This window comes from Leuciscus leuciscus, assembly GCF_965113295.1.
Source record: "Leuciscus leuciscus genome assembly, chromosome: 9".
Taxonomy (NCBI): domain Eukaryota; kingdom Metazoa; phylum Chordata; class Actinopteri; order Cypriniformes; family Leuciscidae; genus Leuciscus; species Leuciscus leuciscus.
Window position 1 is genome coordinate 43,086,726 of NC_138733.1, and position 15,488 is coordinate 43,102,213.

General features: G+C 42.4%; 2 long non-coding RNA genes across 2 annotated transcripts in view; both read left to right on the plus strand.

Annotated features, from left to right (window-relative positions):
- LOC309505757 overlaps positions 1 to 14,411 on the plus strand; it is a 42,177-nt gene extending 27,766 nt beyond the window's left edge. The window contains exons 2-3 of the long non-coding RNA XR_014208577.1: positions 11,667 to 12,193; positions 13,806 to 14,411. This is a non-coding gene — a long non-coding RNA (uncharacterized lncRNA). The remainder of the gene's footprint in view (positions 1 to 11,666; positions 12,194 to 13,805) is intronic.
- On the plus strand, positions 1,168 to 8,626 carry LOC309505760. The gene is made up of 3 exons (XR_014208580.1): positions 1,168 to 1,591; positions 1,698 to 2,457; positions 8,522 to 8,626. It is a non-coding gene; the product is annotated as an uncharacterized lncRNA (long non-coding RNA).
- Positions 14,412 to 15,488: the final 1,077 nt, after the last annotated feature.

A 15,488-nucleotide genomic window follows, 5' to 3' on the forward strand; every position in this document is an offset into this window, starting at 1 on the left:
AGATCGTCGTTTACATTATTAATTTGTTGGAAACGCACATTTATTTTCGACTTGTCGGAGTCGGGCTTTAAAGGAGTCATGACCTGTAATTTTCACTTTTCCACGAGAAAAAATTTATGTTATGATTGCCTAACGATTATACACTGGCCGGGAAGCCGATATTTAAAAGTGAAGCGTTTGTTTACCCCTGGGTTCGTCAACCAGCCCACGTGCACGCGCACTCAAATACGTGATGTTAATTTCTGCGCCGACTTGACGTCAAGTCGGCGCAGGATATACCATATATGGACACCGCAGACCTATGCTGCAGGAAGCCCGCCCTGCCCCTCTCCCCTTCATATTCAGTCGAGCGCCGCCATTACTGAATTCCGATTCGAAGTACGCACTCGACCGTGAAAGATGCAGAAACGTGGTGCACACGTGAGTTGCTCTGTTGTTGACTGCCAGAATCAACATGGAAATGTTTTTTCTCTCCCAAGAACGGACCAAGCTATCAGGGACCAGTGGATTAAATTCATTTTTAAGGCATCTTGCTGTAGACGTCCTTCCATCGACTCTACATCTTCCCTTTTTTCAAGCTCAGGTTCAGAGTCTGGCTCGTGCATATAAGGTTGAATTCCGTAGGTCGCGGCCAGGTCGGGTTCATTCACAACTTGCGCCATGATGTCATTTTGGAATGATATGCTGAAGTTACCTGCGGTGTCAACCCCCCTCCTTCCTGCCACCAATCAACGCGCCCCTCATTTGCATTATTACAATGACCGTCCACGACAGCCAAAATATCACATCAGATCTCACGAGACAATAATGCCTTCAGAAATAAGGGTCAGAGGAACTCTGTGTTTATTTTTTTTCCACTTTTCTTTTTTAGAAGGGCCTGAAAGACTATAATAGAGCGTGGGTATCCAATGTAATACTAGGTTATGACTACTTTAACGTAGGCAACTCAGCCAGAGATAGTTTGTTATTCCGCCTCTAGAGCTGCGCAGTCTCCTCTCAGTGCGCTCGTACTGTTCAATGACTGTGCGCACTTCTCACCTGCTCCAGCAACAGACGCAATCCGGGAAAACTATCGGTGTGGATTTTTGCCAATAACAATAGTTCCAATCAACTATCTGTACCAATGAATAGATTACTGATAATACTTATACCTACCATTAATGGGGAAGGAAATGCTTTCGACGTATTTGTGAGACCTTGAGAATGAATGTACACATGTAAACTTGTTTGTTCCCAATTAAACTTCACAGAGTAGCTAACTGTTAATCTAGTAATATGGATTTATACAAAAATGCTAATATATTTATTGAAAGAAAATGTCAAAAGGAGTGTTTCAAATATTGTGTGTCTTTTGGACAATCTTTTCAAATATGTAACAATTTGTGCAACAATTTCTTTTTTTAGATGTTTCTTCTCATCGAATTTATGGAAACAAAGACTGTCAACATCATATCCGAGTCATGGTTCAAGGATGGTGTCACTTGGTGGCCAAATTATAAAAGTGATGAACGTGTAAATAGAGCTATCCAAAAATGTGAACAGCCAGGAGCAGGCTGGAAAAAGTTTGATGTTCCAGTCCTCTCAAGATCTGGTAAGGATCTGCTTTAGAAACAAAATTATGTTATGAAATACACCAACTTTGTAAACCAATTTAACAGATTTTTTTTTCTTTTCTTTTTTTTGTTAATCCTGATCAGGTGATTACCTTAAAGCAAGAGACAAACTGAGGGCCTCACTAACCTGTAATACCTCTGGGTTACAAACAGATGAAGAAGAGGAAGAAGTCATTAGGAAGAGAAAAATTAAGCCAAGGTTTCATATTCCGAGACTGACACATATAGAAATAATTTAGAAATATATTTGTTAATTATAGAGTAGTGTTGTCATAAGTACAGACTTTGATACCAAGTCGGTATTGAAATTTTAAAGAATCTGATCAACAACCCTCAAAATGCTATAGGGAAAGGCTGTTATCGTCATATTTTTTAATTTTCAGTACCGACTTGGTACCAAAGTCGGAACTTGTTTTGACAACAGTACTATAGAGCTCACATATTAGGTTGTGCAAACATATTTTTTGCTATGGTGTAATTAGCTTTAATTATCAAAGCAAGCAATGTATTCTTTGTAGAGTGAATATTGTTTCTTACAGTACTACAGAGCTCAGGTGAAACAAAGATTCGTAGTACAGACTTGGTAGGCTAATTTAATATTTAGTGTGCCTAGTATACGCAGTTATTAAAGTTTTAAATAAATTTGTTGATGTTTGTAACCATGCCCAAAATATCAATATGGTCCGTTGTAATTTGTTTGTTAGGAAAATCTTTGGTGATACAGATTCTGACAGTGAGCCAGAGGGTGGTATAAAGAGGAGATACCACAATCTCTCAACTTGTCTACTGCCACTTATTCCTCCACCTACTCCTGACATACCATCAAGTGAATCTTCTTCTTCTGGTATATTCCTGTATTTCCGTTGAATCATTTTGTAACCAATGTTTTTGTTAATATCTAGCTGTTTAGTTGTCACATTAAAGGTGCCCTTGCATGGATTATTTTATTATTTTAGAATGTTCCTGGGGTGCCCTTATAATGTTAGTATGTCTTTTAGATCAAAATCTGTTATAATTTAGAAATAAAAGGCATTATTCCTAGCCTGATTTTAGCCTCTGATTTGAACACTCTGTTTGAAGGGGCGTGTCTGCTGTGAGACTTCAGTGTAAACGCCCACTGCTGTGATTGGCTGTGAGACTTCAGTGTAAACGCCCACTCCTGTGGTTGGCTGCTGTGAGACTTCAGTGTAAACGCCCACTGCTGTGATTGGCTGCTGTGAGACTTCAGTGTAAACGCCCACTGCTGTGATTGGCTGCTGTGAGACTTCAGTGTAAACGCCCACTGCTGTGGTTGGCTGCTGTGAGACTTCAGTGTAAACGCCCACTGCTGTGATTGGCTGCTGTGAGACTTCAGTGTAAACGCCCACTGCTGTGAGACTTCAGTGTAACTTCAGTGTAAACGCTTCAGTGTAAACGCCCACTGCTGTGATTGGCTGCTGTGAGACTTCAGTGTAACTTCAGTGTAAACGCTTCAGTGTAAACGCCCACTGCTGTGATTGGCTGCTGTGAGACTTCAGTGTAAACGCCCACTGCTGTGAGACTTCAGTGTAACTTCAGTGTAAACGCTTCAGTGTAAACGCCCACTGCTGTGATTGGCTGCTGTGAGACTTCAGTGTAACTTCAGTGTAAACGCTTCAGTGTAAACGCCCACTGCTGTGATTGGCTGCTGTGAGACTTCAGTGTAAACGCCCACTGCTGTGAGACTTCAGTGTAAACGCCCACTGCTGTGATTGGCTGCTGTGATTCTTCAGTGTAAACGCCCACTGCTGTGATTGGCTGCTGTGAGACTTCAGTGTAAACGCCCACTGCTGTGATTGGCTGCTGTGAGACTTCAGTGTAAACGCCCACTGCTGTGAGACTTCAGTGTAAACGCCCACTGCTGTGATTGGCTGCTGTGAGACTTCAGTGTAAACGCCCACTGCTGTGATTGGCTGCTGTGAGACTTCAGTGTAAACGCCCACTGCTGTGAGACTTCAGTGTAAACGCCCACTGCTGTGAGACTTCAGTGTAAACGCCCACTGCTGTGATTGGCTGCTGTGAGACTTCAGTGTAAACCTGTTGATCGCGTGAATGAAGATCTTATCATTGCAACGCAGTTTCTGCACTCTCACTAATGATTTCACCAGTGCAAAAATGAGGTAAGTACAGTAAGAGCTTCGTTGTGCAGCGTAACAGCGTCATTGATTTCATAACGAGTTTTGGCAAGTGTCAGATAAACTCGCGCTGTGTGATTGACAGCTTGGGCGATTGGAAAGGGATTGTTCTTTGATCGCTATCTGTATATTAATCACAGTTAAAGTAAGATTATTTTCATCCTACTAAGGAAACGACGTGAAGTTGATCGTTTAGTCACTGGCTTGATTTACTGATGCATAAACAGTATTGAACGACTTTGAGAGAAACATTATCTGTCTGAACTTGAACAATTACACATCAGACATTCACATAACCCACTGGTTCTTCAGAGGCTCGGATGAAGGAACTAAAACAATACCTTTGTGTTCATTTGTACATCCAAACACTGAGCAACTGCCATGCTTCGCTCGTTAGCCATGATGTCTCTCGAAGAAAAATTATTCGGACGATGATTCGGACGAAAAAAACCAAGATGGCGGCGCGAGTACATCGCGAGGCTCGCGGTCTCTCCAGATTCTGCAATTTAGTAGTATTTTTCTTGCTCATTTCGGGTCTGTTCGTGCAGAACAGTTGTGCCTTAACATCGTACACCCAAGGTGAGCTTTTGGATATTGGTTTGCGAATTTCCGACAGTTTTATGGACAACCTTCGACTCCTTCCTGAGATCGCCAAAACACCCGGGGCTATGCACTCTGCCCGGCCGGGCGGAAGTGCTCGCAGGCGGCGTCGAGATCGTAAACAAAGGCGGGGGAAGCGCGGAGGACTAAGAGCTAAGCTAAAGCTAACACCACACCGGCTCTCTTTACCCAGCATTTTCCTTGCCAATGTACGGTCGCTGTTGAACAAAATGGAGGAGATTCGACTCAACATCACATACAGCAAGAGACTTTTGAACTGTAATGTTCTAATTTTCACGGAAACATGGTTAAACAGCGGAATACCGGACAACGCTATTGAGCTAGCGGGACGCCATACATTCCGGGCGGATAGAACATTAGATGGCTCCGGTAAGACCAGAGGTGGTGGATTGTGCATTTACATTAACAAAGCTTGGTGCACAAACTCTGCTATTGTTGGGAGACATTGTTCAGCTAACCTTGAGTTTCTCATGGTTAAATGTAGACCGTTTTATCTACCGCGGGAGTTCACTTCCACTATTATAACTGCAGCCTATATTCCCCCGGATGCTGATGCCAAGTTTGCTATGAAAGAACTTCACGCAGCCATCAGTAAACAACAGACCGTTCACCCGGAAGCTGCGTTTATTGTTGCGGGTGATTTTAATCATTCAAACTTAAAGTCAGTGCTACCGAAATTTCACCAGCATGTTTCCTGTCACACCAGAGGAAACAAAACCTTAGACCATGTTTACACAAACATGGCTGGAGCTTACGTCGCGACACCCCTCCCCCACCTGGGACAGTCAGATCACCTTTCTTTGTTCCTCACCCCCAAATATGCACCTCTCATCAATCGCGTGAAGCCATCAGTGAAGACCATCAAGGTGTGGCCTGTGGGGGCAGATTCCTCACTCCAGGAAAGGTTTCTACACACAGACTGGAGTATGTTTGCTTCTCAAGCCACCAGTGGCTCTCACACGGACATTGACTGCTACACCTCCTCTGTACTGGATTATATCAATACCACCATTGACAGTGTTACAACCCAGAAGCAGATCACCACATACCCAAATCAGAAGCCATGGATGAACAGGGAAGTGCGACTCCTATTGAAGACACGCAACACTGCCTTCAGATCAGGAGATGCACAAGCCTATAGCACATCCAGAGCAAATCTGAAAAGGGGCATCAAAGAGGCCAAGCACTGCTACAAGCTTAAGATAGAGGGACACTTTTCCAACGCTGACCCTCGGCGCATGTGGCAGGGCATTCAGGCCATCAGTGACTACAAACCCACTCACTCCACCCCCGCAGCCACTGATGTCAACTTCCTGAACGAGCTAAATGACTTTTATGCTCGCTTTGAAAGAGACAACAGAGAAACTGCCACCAAGCTCAAATCCTCAGCTGACCACCCGCCGATCACACTCTCCTCCACAGATGTCTGCAATGCACTGAGCAGGATCAGCGCGCACAAGGCTGCTGGACCAGACAACATCCCTGGACGCGTACTCAGGGCATGTGCGGAGCAGCTCGCTGGGGTTTTTACAGACATTTTCAACCTGTCTCTTGCCCAAGCAGCTGTACCAACATGCTTTAAATGCACTTCCATTGTGCCAGTGCCAAAACACTCCAGCCCGAAGTGCCTTAACGACTACCGCCCTGTAGCACTCACACCCATCGTAATGAAGTGCTTTGAGCGGCTGGTCCTGGCACACCTAAAAGACTCTCTTCCATCCACATTGGACTCACACCAGTTTGCCTACCGTAGCAATAGGAGCACAGAGGATGCAGTTTCCATGGCACTGCACTCTGTGCTCACACATCTGGACAATAAGAACACTTATGCACGCATGCTGTTTGTTGACTTCAGCTCAGCATTCAACACTGTCATCCCAACTAAGTTAATAGCCAAACTTGGAGACCTGGGCATCAACTCCTCCATGTGCAACTGGATTTTGGACTTTTTGACCAACAGACCCCAGAATGTTCGATCAGGCTCCAACTGCTCCACGTCCATCACACTCAACACTGGTGTACCACAGGGCTGTGTGCTAAGCCCGTTTCTCTACTCCCTCTTCACCTCCGACTGCAAGCCTGTGTACGGATCTAATTCCATCGTCAAGTTTGCGGACGACACTACGGTGATTGGTCTCATCAGCAACAACGATGAGACTGCCTATAGGGAGGAGATCAAGCACCTGGCCACATGGTGCACTGAAAATAACCAGCTCCTCAACACCACCAAAACGAAGGAGCTCATCGTGGACTTCAGGAAAGTGTCAAGAGGCACACACGACACCATCCACATCAATGGAATGGCTGTTGAGCGTGTCTCCAGTTTCAAGTTCCTGGGGACCCACATCTCGGCGGACATGACCTGGACAACCAACACCTCCAGCCTGGTCAAGAAGGCTCACCAGCGCCTTTTCTTCCTGAGGACACTGAGGAAGAATCAGCTTTCCTCCACTATCCTGGTGAACTTCTATCGCTGTGCAATAGAAAGCATCCTGACCAACTGTGCTACAGTGTGGTATGGGAGCTGTTCTGTTGCAGAGCGCAAGGCACTGCAGCGGGTGGTGAAAACCGCCCAGCGCATCACTGGGACTCCACTACCTGCCATCGAGCACATCCAGAGGAAACGCTGTCTGCATCGAGCTCGCAGCATCCTTAAGGACTCCTCTCACCCAGCCCACAGACTGTTTTCTCTCCTGCCCTCCGGCAGGCGTTTCAGGTGCCTCCGGACCAGGACCAGCAGACTAAAGAACAGTTTTTTCCCCAGAGCTGTCTCTTTATTAAACTCTAACCCTCATTGATCCCACTCCCCTCATATACTGATTGACTCTCCTCTCCCTCCTCACACCTGCCTCCATTTTGTTATTTGCAATACTATAATGTTCATTTGCACTGCTGACTGTTATTACAGAAACAACTGTTTACATATGCATCTTGCACTACTACCTTGACTGGAATATGCTCAATTTGCACTGCCGACTGTTTATTTACAGTACCGACTGTTTACATATACATTTGCAATACCGTACTTTAACTGTAATATGCAATTACTTCCACTGCACTTTCACTCGGATAGCTTCTGTCCAAACTTTATTTGCACTACTTTAAATCCATTGTTATACTGCTCATTTTAGCCTAACTTATACATATATCTATTTGTAAAATTCTGTTTATAGTAATAGCCATCTGTATATTATGCTCACATTCTGTTTATAGTAACACCCATCTGTATATATATATTCATAGTACATATCTATCTGTAAAATTCTGTTTATAGTAATAGCCATCTGTATATTATGCTCACATTCTGTTTATAGTAACACCCATCTGTATATATATTCAGTACATATCTATCTGTAAAAATACTGTTTTATAGTAATAGCCATCTGTATATTAGCCATCTGTATATACATCTGTATATTATATTCAGTACATATCTAGCTGTAAATTCTGTTCACAGTAATAGTTATCTGTATATTATATTCATAGGACAAATCTATCTGTAAATTTTTGCTTATAATAGTATTCAACTCTATATTTATTCAGTACATATCCATGTTCTGCACTTATGGAACCACTGTATATCCTGCACTTGCTGCTATTGCACTTCTGGTTAGACCTAAACTGCATTTCGTTGCCTTGTACCTGTACTTGTGTAATGACAATAAAGTTGAATCTAATCTAATCTAATTCGGCTGCAGTTCCGCTTGGCTTTGGGCTGGCATATGCACATTTTTGGAGGCGTACATATTAATGATCCCGACTGTTGTGTCACAGTCTGTGTTATGTGGAGATTCGCCTATTTTTCAGGGGTATTTTTCAAAAACGAGATTTAAAAAAGAAGGAGAAAACAATGGTATTTGAGACTCACTGTATGTCATGTCCATGTACTGAACTCTTGTTATGTAACTATGCCGAAATAAATTCAATTTCAAATTCTAGGGCACCTTTAACATAACAGTATTAGGCCAAGTTACTTCTATGGGACTGATGCAGTTAATGTAACTTAATGTGCTCAGTGAATCTAACAGGTTTTAGGTGGTCATACTTGAAGGATTTATTAGTATGATACTGAATTATTAGTTAATGTGTTATTCACTTAAAAAACCTAATTACTGTCATTTCCATGTTTCACAGCAGCAGCACCACCACCCTTTAATACAGCTGCAATGCCTTCCAGTCCTCTGCGCCACTGCTCTGTTGGATATGACCCAGATCTGATGCATCCTGAAGATGGATATTATACAGCTAAACTTTTTTTGCTTGCAAGCTTTGCTCATCAAAATGATAACTTATGGGCAAAAACAATGAATTAATCTTGCCTCTCCCTGGTCTCAGTGCCTCCAGTTGCTATGCCTACCTCTCAACTGCCATCACGCTCTATGGGCCACATCTCTGCCACGCCTCAAACGTCACACGAGCATTCCTTCAGGCCCACGTTTAGACTGGGGAAGACGGGCACTGGACCTATTCCTTGCTCTGGTAAAATCCTTTAAATTTAAAACATTCTGTAAATACAATTTTTCCAATTATATAGATTAAGAAAACTTTTTGGTCTTTAAATGCTTCCTTAACTCTTTTTATAGCTGCTCAGCTGCACATTCTAACATTGTTAGAAAATGTTAAGGAACAGCAAACGCAGCTCGCCTCTGCTGTCAATAATCTTCTTGCTGCACGACTGGGGACAGAAACTCCTGTGGCTGAAATGCCTCACGGTATTAGTGTTCCACTGGACACTATGCCTGAAGTTGAGCAGTTGGAGGAGTGGCTGAAAGATTCAAAAAACGCACGGGCTAAACAAAACATGGTGTGTTTATTTTTATTATCTAAAGTGTCACGATTTGGTGTTTAATTTTGTTTCAATAAACTGCATTTGGGTTCTAGGACGTGCTTGCCTCCAGTGGACCCTAATTACATAAAGCTACTTCACGACTGCTGTGCAAATTTACTCTGTGCCTATAATAGTATTCACTGCTCTCATCTATATTTTCAGATCATTAATCAAAACAGAAAATAGAATTATACTGTTTTATATCATGTATTTTTGTCTTTACAGATGTCTGCTCTGGGTGCTGTGGGAGGACAAAACATCAAAAACATCACATGGAACTGCACAGGCTGTTCTCAGACTCCGTAGCTAAACAAATAAACTGGAAAGGAGTCAATGGGAAGAAGTCTTTTAAAGAAATGCACACAAGAAGTTTGTTGATCAGTAAGTATGATATAATACCTTTAAGTAATAATAATAATAATAATAATTCATTACATTTATATAGCACTTTTCTAGGCTCTCAAAGCGCCCTACATAGAGCGGGGAATCTCCTCAACCACCACCAATGTGCAGCATCCACTTGGATGATGCGACGGCAGCCTTACTGCGCCAGAACGCCCACCACACACCAGCTTACTGGTGGAGAGGAGACAGTGATGAAGCCAATCAGTATATGAGGATGATTAGGAGGCCATGATGGACAGAGGCCAAGGGGCAAATTTGGCCAGGATGCCGGGGTTACACCACTACTCTTTTTCTAAGGACATCCTGGGATTTTTAATGACCACAGAGAGTCAAGACCTCGGTTTAACGTCTCATCCGAAGGACGGTGCTTTTTTGGCAGTATAGTGTCCCCGTCACTACACTGGGGCGTTAGGACCCACATAGACCACAGGGTGAGCGCCCCCTGCTGGCCTCACTAACACCTCATCCAGCAGCAACCTGGTTGTCTCAGGAGGTCTCCCATCCAGGTACTAACCAGACTCAAGCCTGTTTTATGCTTCTGCGTCGAATCGACGGCGTACCCCCGCGGACCCCTCTGCGTCGACGCGAACCTCGACGCGACCCCTCCGCCGTAGCTTGACGTGCACCTCCAAAAAATTGTAACTACGCGTCGCGGTGACGCAGACCGCAGGGGCTGTGATTGGTCAGATTATACATCATTGTGACACTGAAGACTGGAGAAATGATTCTGAAAATTCAGTTTTGATCACAGGAATAAATTACACTTTACTGTATAGTCACATAGAAAACAGCTGTTTTAAATTGTAATAATATTTCACAATTATACTGTTTTTGCTTTGTATTTTTAATCAAATAAACACAGCCTTGGTGAGCAGAAGAGACTTCTTTTAAAAACATTAAAAATCTTACCGATCTAAAACTTTTGACCGGTAGTGTATATGTATATATTTATATATATTCTTTTCTTTTTTTTGTTGTTGCTAGAAATAAACTTCAATCAATCAAATCAATGTTTGTTTTGAAAAAAAGTTTGTTGTTTATTTACAATACAATGTTCACGGGTACATCATGGATATCAAGTAATTAACCAAGTTAACATGTTTCCCGTCGAGGCTTCCAACGCAGTTTGGGAAGTTCCAAAGTCGCCAGAAATCTGAAGCAATAGCTTCCCACTGGCTGGTTGAAGGGCAGGGCAAAAATTCGGGCTGCAGCGCAGTCCACAGCGCTTTGCAGACCTCCGATACTATGCGGGACACCGTGGTCGCACCCATTTTGTAGCCCAACCCGGTGATCTGTTGGTTTGCACCCGAAGATAAAATCTTTAAAGTCACTGCCAGTCTCTGAGCGAGGTCAATAGGCATACTGTGTGTAGTCTGATGCTGTATTAACGGCTTTAAGCGATGAACAAGATCGTCAAATCGACCTTTCGACATCCGAAAATACTTAAAGTGCATTTCTTCGTCCAAGTCCCTCAGCGGTCGAACAACCGTAACAAATTCGCCAATCCTTCCCCTGTCTTCGTGCACTGGTCGTACAGACCACCTTCGCTGACGTCTTCTTTTTCTTCTACGATTAAACATTTGCAATAAAATCATTTGTTGTTCAACGTTGATTAGCTCCAGCTGCGACAACACTCTCTCTCTTTCGCTCGCCATTGTCGGAAATGAAAAAGCGGAACCGGCGCATGGAACCAAAACAAACAAGGAAAGAGATTCGCGAACCACACCACCCCCCTAGCGTTCTGGCGGTGAAATGCACCGCGATGCAACGCAACCCGACGCAGAACCATAAAACGGTCACGACGCCGTTGGAGTGACGGCGTAGCTACGCCGTGGAGTTGACGCAGAAGCATAATGAGGGCTTCAGCCCTGCTTAGCTTCAGTGGGCAACCAGTCTTGGGCTACAGGGTGATATGGCTGTAGTAAACCATCTCCACAAATAATATTTATGGCTAAAATATAACTATTTCTTAAAATGAATTTCTTACTTTAGTAATTCAGTCCCATCAAACTCCTTTTGTGATATCTGATTCTGATAAATTTAAAGGGATAGTTCACCCAATTTTTTTTAAACTCACTCTCAGTCCATTCAAGATGTAGGTGTCTTTTTATCTTCTTAAGCTGACCAGTAAAGATGTTTAGCTGAAACCGTAGTCCTCTGTGATTCCTATAATGGAAGTCAATGCTACCGTCACTTTGAGAGTCATAAAAACATACTGTATACCAGCAAAACAATAAAACCTCAATGTATCGTCAGGTGCCACAGGTATTGAGTTTATTTTGCTGGTGTATGTTTCCCTTTAAATTAATATTTAAATCATTGAAATACCTGTTTATCCCTTAAATGATCTACATTACTGAAGAACTATTAGGAGCTTATTAGTCTGGGGAAGTTGGAGATGTTTATTGCACTTTTTTGTTTTGTTTTCAACAGGAGCTGTAAGGAGTAACCAGTCCTCTACCGCTGCAGCAGACACTGATATAGATTCTTATGCCATCCGTTGGTTCAATCTTGCCTCTGACCGTGGCGGCGGCCGGAAAGAGCGTGCAAGAGCCAAAGAGGCATTAACTGAGGTAAATTTCAGATAGAAGCAGCATAAGGGGGGGGTTCACATTTTACAAGCCATCAGGGTGGTTCCCCAAGAACTAATGGAAAGATTTCTCAGTCTAATTCAGATGCATGGTTAATCTATAATCCCTTAGGAACGTTTTCCTGGTTGCATTTGCATGAGAAATCTGACTGCTGAGGGGCTCAACATGTCTCTGATTGGCCATTGTGTCCATGTGCTCAACATATATAATGTCTGTGATTGGCTACAATGATCAACGTTTCAAAAACATGTCTTCATCCAGCGCTTACACAGCGTTTGAAAGCAGGCGTCTATCAGCGGATCCATCTATCGGTGGTAAGCGGTCGGTGAAGACAACATGTTTTTGAAACGTTGATCATTGTAGCCAATCACAGACATTATATATGTTGAGCACATGGACACAATGGCCAATCAGAGACATGTTGAGCCCCTCAGCAGTCAGATTTCTCATTTAATGGTAATTACATCTACTGTTTTCGTTAAAGTCCCTGTAAAGGCAATTCTATAAAAAAATTCTAAACACATTATAAATGCTAGAAATGTATTGCTAAAACATATTACAAAGACTGCGAACTGTGAAGTACTGAATTGTGGAGTTAGACCATTAAACAGTTTTTCACCATTGCTGTGATCTGGATTTTTTGGGCGGGGCTAAAACGGGGGATTGATGACGCACTGAAACCACCGAGCTCTTGGACACGCCCCTACCTGATGACGCACTAGAGTCACTGAGCCTATCGCAGCTCAATCGCGAGATACAATCAGCCTACAGTTTACTAGCTACTATGCCCACGGCTCTGGCTATGCCTTCGTCACATAAATGCATATAACCTGAATGCGATCACTTCCAAAACAGATCGGTGTCCTTATTTAAATTTCCGAAAAATTATCATATCAAGAAGAGGTTGATTAATCTTGTGAAGAGCTAACGTTACCTTGATGGAGAACTGATGATCACCACCAACACCTGCCTCTGTAGAGATCAGGGGTAAGTCAACTTGTTAGCAACGATGGTTTTGGGAAACGCACCCCAGGATAGTTTATAAACTTTCGTCGGAGACAACTGGAATTCAATGATAATCCGTTGTTACTGGTGGTGAATGGGGCCGAACCGACTATCTCCCACCTCGGCCTTCATCCTCCCGTCGCGCCGACAACTGGTGCCATCATTGGCAGGGCGTGCCCGCGAGACTGCGCGAGTCATCTTTCCCGCGAGTGGGCGTGGTTTCAGCGCAGCCAGAGGACACGCCCAGAGACCACTGCTCATTCTTTCGAGATTTTGATAGCTTATTTTATTTACTTGGCGGCTTTTTTAATCATTCAAATTGGGCTGGGTGGCTAATAACACATTTTTCTGTGGCGTGACAAACTCAGAACACATAGGCTACTTAATTTTGACTTTACAGGGACTTTAAAGACTAGTTTACAAATAAAAAAACAGCAGTGTCATAATATTATATTATTAGCCCAAATACAGACAATACAACTCAACTTAAAATAGGTCCATTTATAGTCAATCAATAGTCTGTCTCTGAACTCTGCTTCAATAGATCTCAACAAAACTAACGGCTTTTTTCTTTGTCTTTTGTTTGCAGATGCCTCATGGGAATTAAACGGCAGGTCTGAAGGGGTTTGTAGTTCCATGGCTTTCCCACCCGTTCTGTTTGGTTCTTGTTGTATGATGAACATTTTTGGGATTCAGCTTTTTGCGGCCTCTTTGCTACTCAAGACCACCTTGTGTTTTTGGGACAAATAAAGTGTGTTAGTACACAGCACAAGCATGTTAATGTATTCTTTATAATATAAATTGAGAAGTTCTGAGATTAACTATTTGTGTACCACTGTTTGAAACTTTGTAAGCCCAGCAAGTACTTAAGTGGTTTATGAACTAACATCTAAAGCTTGTTTTTGCAACTTATCTGAAGAATCAGAGAATCAGTTACAGTCTGTTTTGTCTTGTTAAATTAGAAAACTTACTGCATCAAATGTAAATTATTATATTTTTCATGTGAAACTACTTCTACTACACTAATTGCAAGGAATGTATTGCTTTCATAAACCAACAAGCCACTAATAAACCACCTTTCTTCCTGAGTATGAACTTTGATTTTAGCTCTTGTGAAAAAAATATCAAAAGAAAAGATGCACAGTGGCACTGTTTTTGCAATTTGTTTATTCAAATAAATGGAAGATGGATCAAAATAAAAGCCCTTGAATGTCAAATTTGTTTTTTTCCGAATGCATGATTATTGTGAAGTAGTGGGCAGCTGGGAATTAGTGCTAACACAGGTGGTATTTTAGTGTAAAGTGTAAATTTTCATGTAAACTTCTAAAGCCTACTTTCAACTTTTTGTTGCCTAAGCATTTCATGTTAAAACCTAACAGAAAAAATATCAGTGGTATAAGACTATAAGATATTAGATCATGTGAGAAGATTCTTGAAATTCTAGATATGTATACCTCTTATACTTTTTAGAGAGAGAGCGAGTGTGTGTGTGTGTGTGTGTACGGTCTACAAAATGAGCTGGCCCTTGACTATTTACAAATTTACATGCATTCATTTTTTTGAATGCATGATTATTGTAAAGTTGTGGCTATGAGTTAGTGCTAACTCGTTTATCAAGTGATATTTTAGTGTACAAAAGTGTTCAATACATTAATTGTCTTTACATCTAAATCAGTACTTTCAACTTTCAAGCATTTCATGTTAAAACCTAACAGAAAAAATATCAGTGGCATAAGACCATAAGATATTATTATATCATGTATATGAGAAGATTCTTGAAAATTCTAGATATGTATATTACTAGCGTGTGTGTGTACGGTCTACAAAATGAGCTGGCCCTGATCCGGCATGGTTCTGGAGCAGATTCAAAACAGAGCTGGACCAGATCTGGCCCACATCTGGGCCAAATCGCCATAAAGGAATCCGGAGCTGGCCCAGTTCTGGTCCAGATGAGGAAAAAACGGATCCGTGCCGGTATTGGCCCGTTGTGCCAAAAGAGACCGGCCCGGGTCCGTTGCGCGGATCTGGCCCAGAACTTACGAAGTGTCTGGGCCAGATCTGGGCCAGATGATTTTTGCTATCTGGGGAGGTTTGTACAACATGAAATAAACACAAACAAACAGTTCAGTCAAAAGTATAAAAGCAGCGCTAGTTATAGTAGCCTACAGGTTTCAGTTAAATGTTATGAAACTTAACTTTGAATTTATATCTCACAAGTCTGACTTTATAACTCGCAATTGCGACTTTATATCTCCCAATTGCGTATTATAAA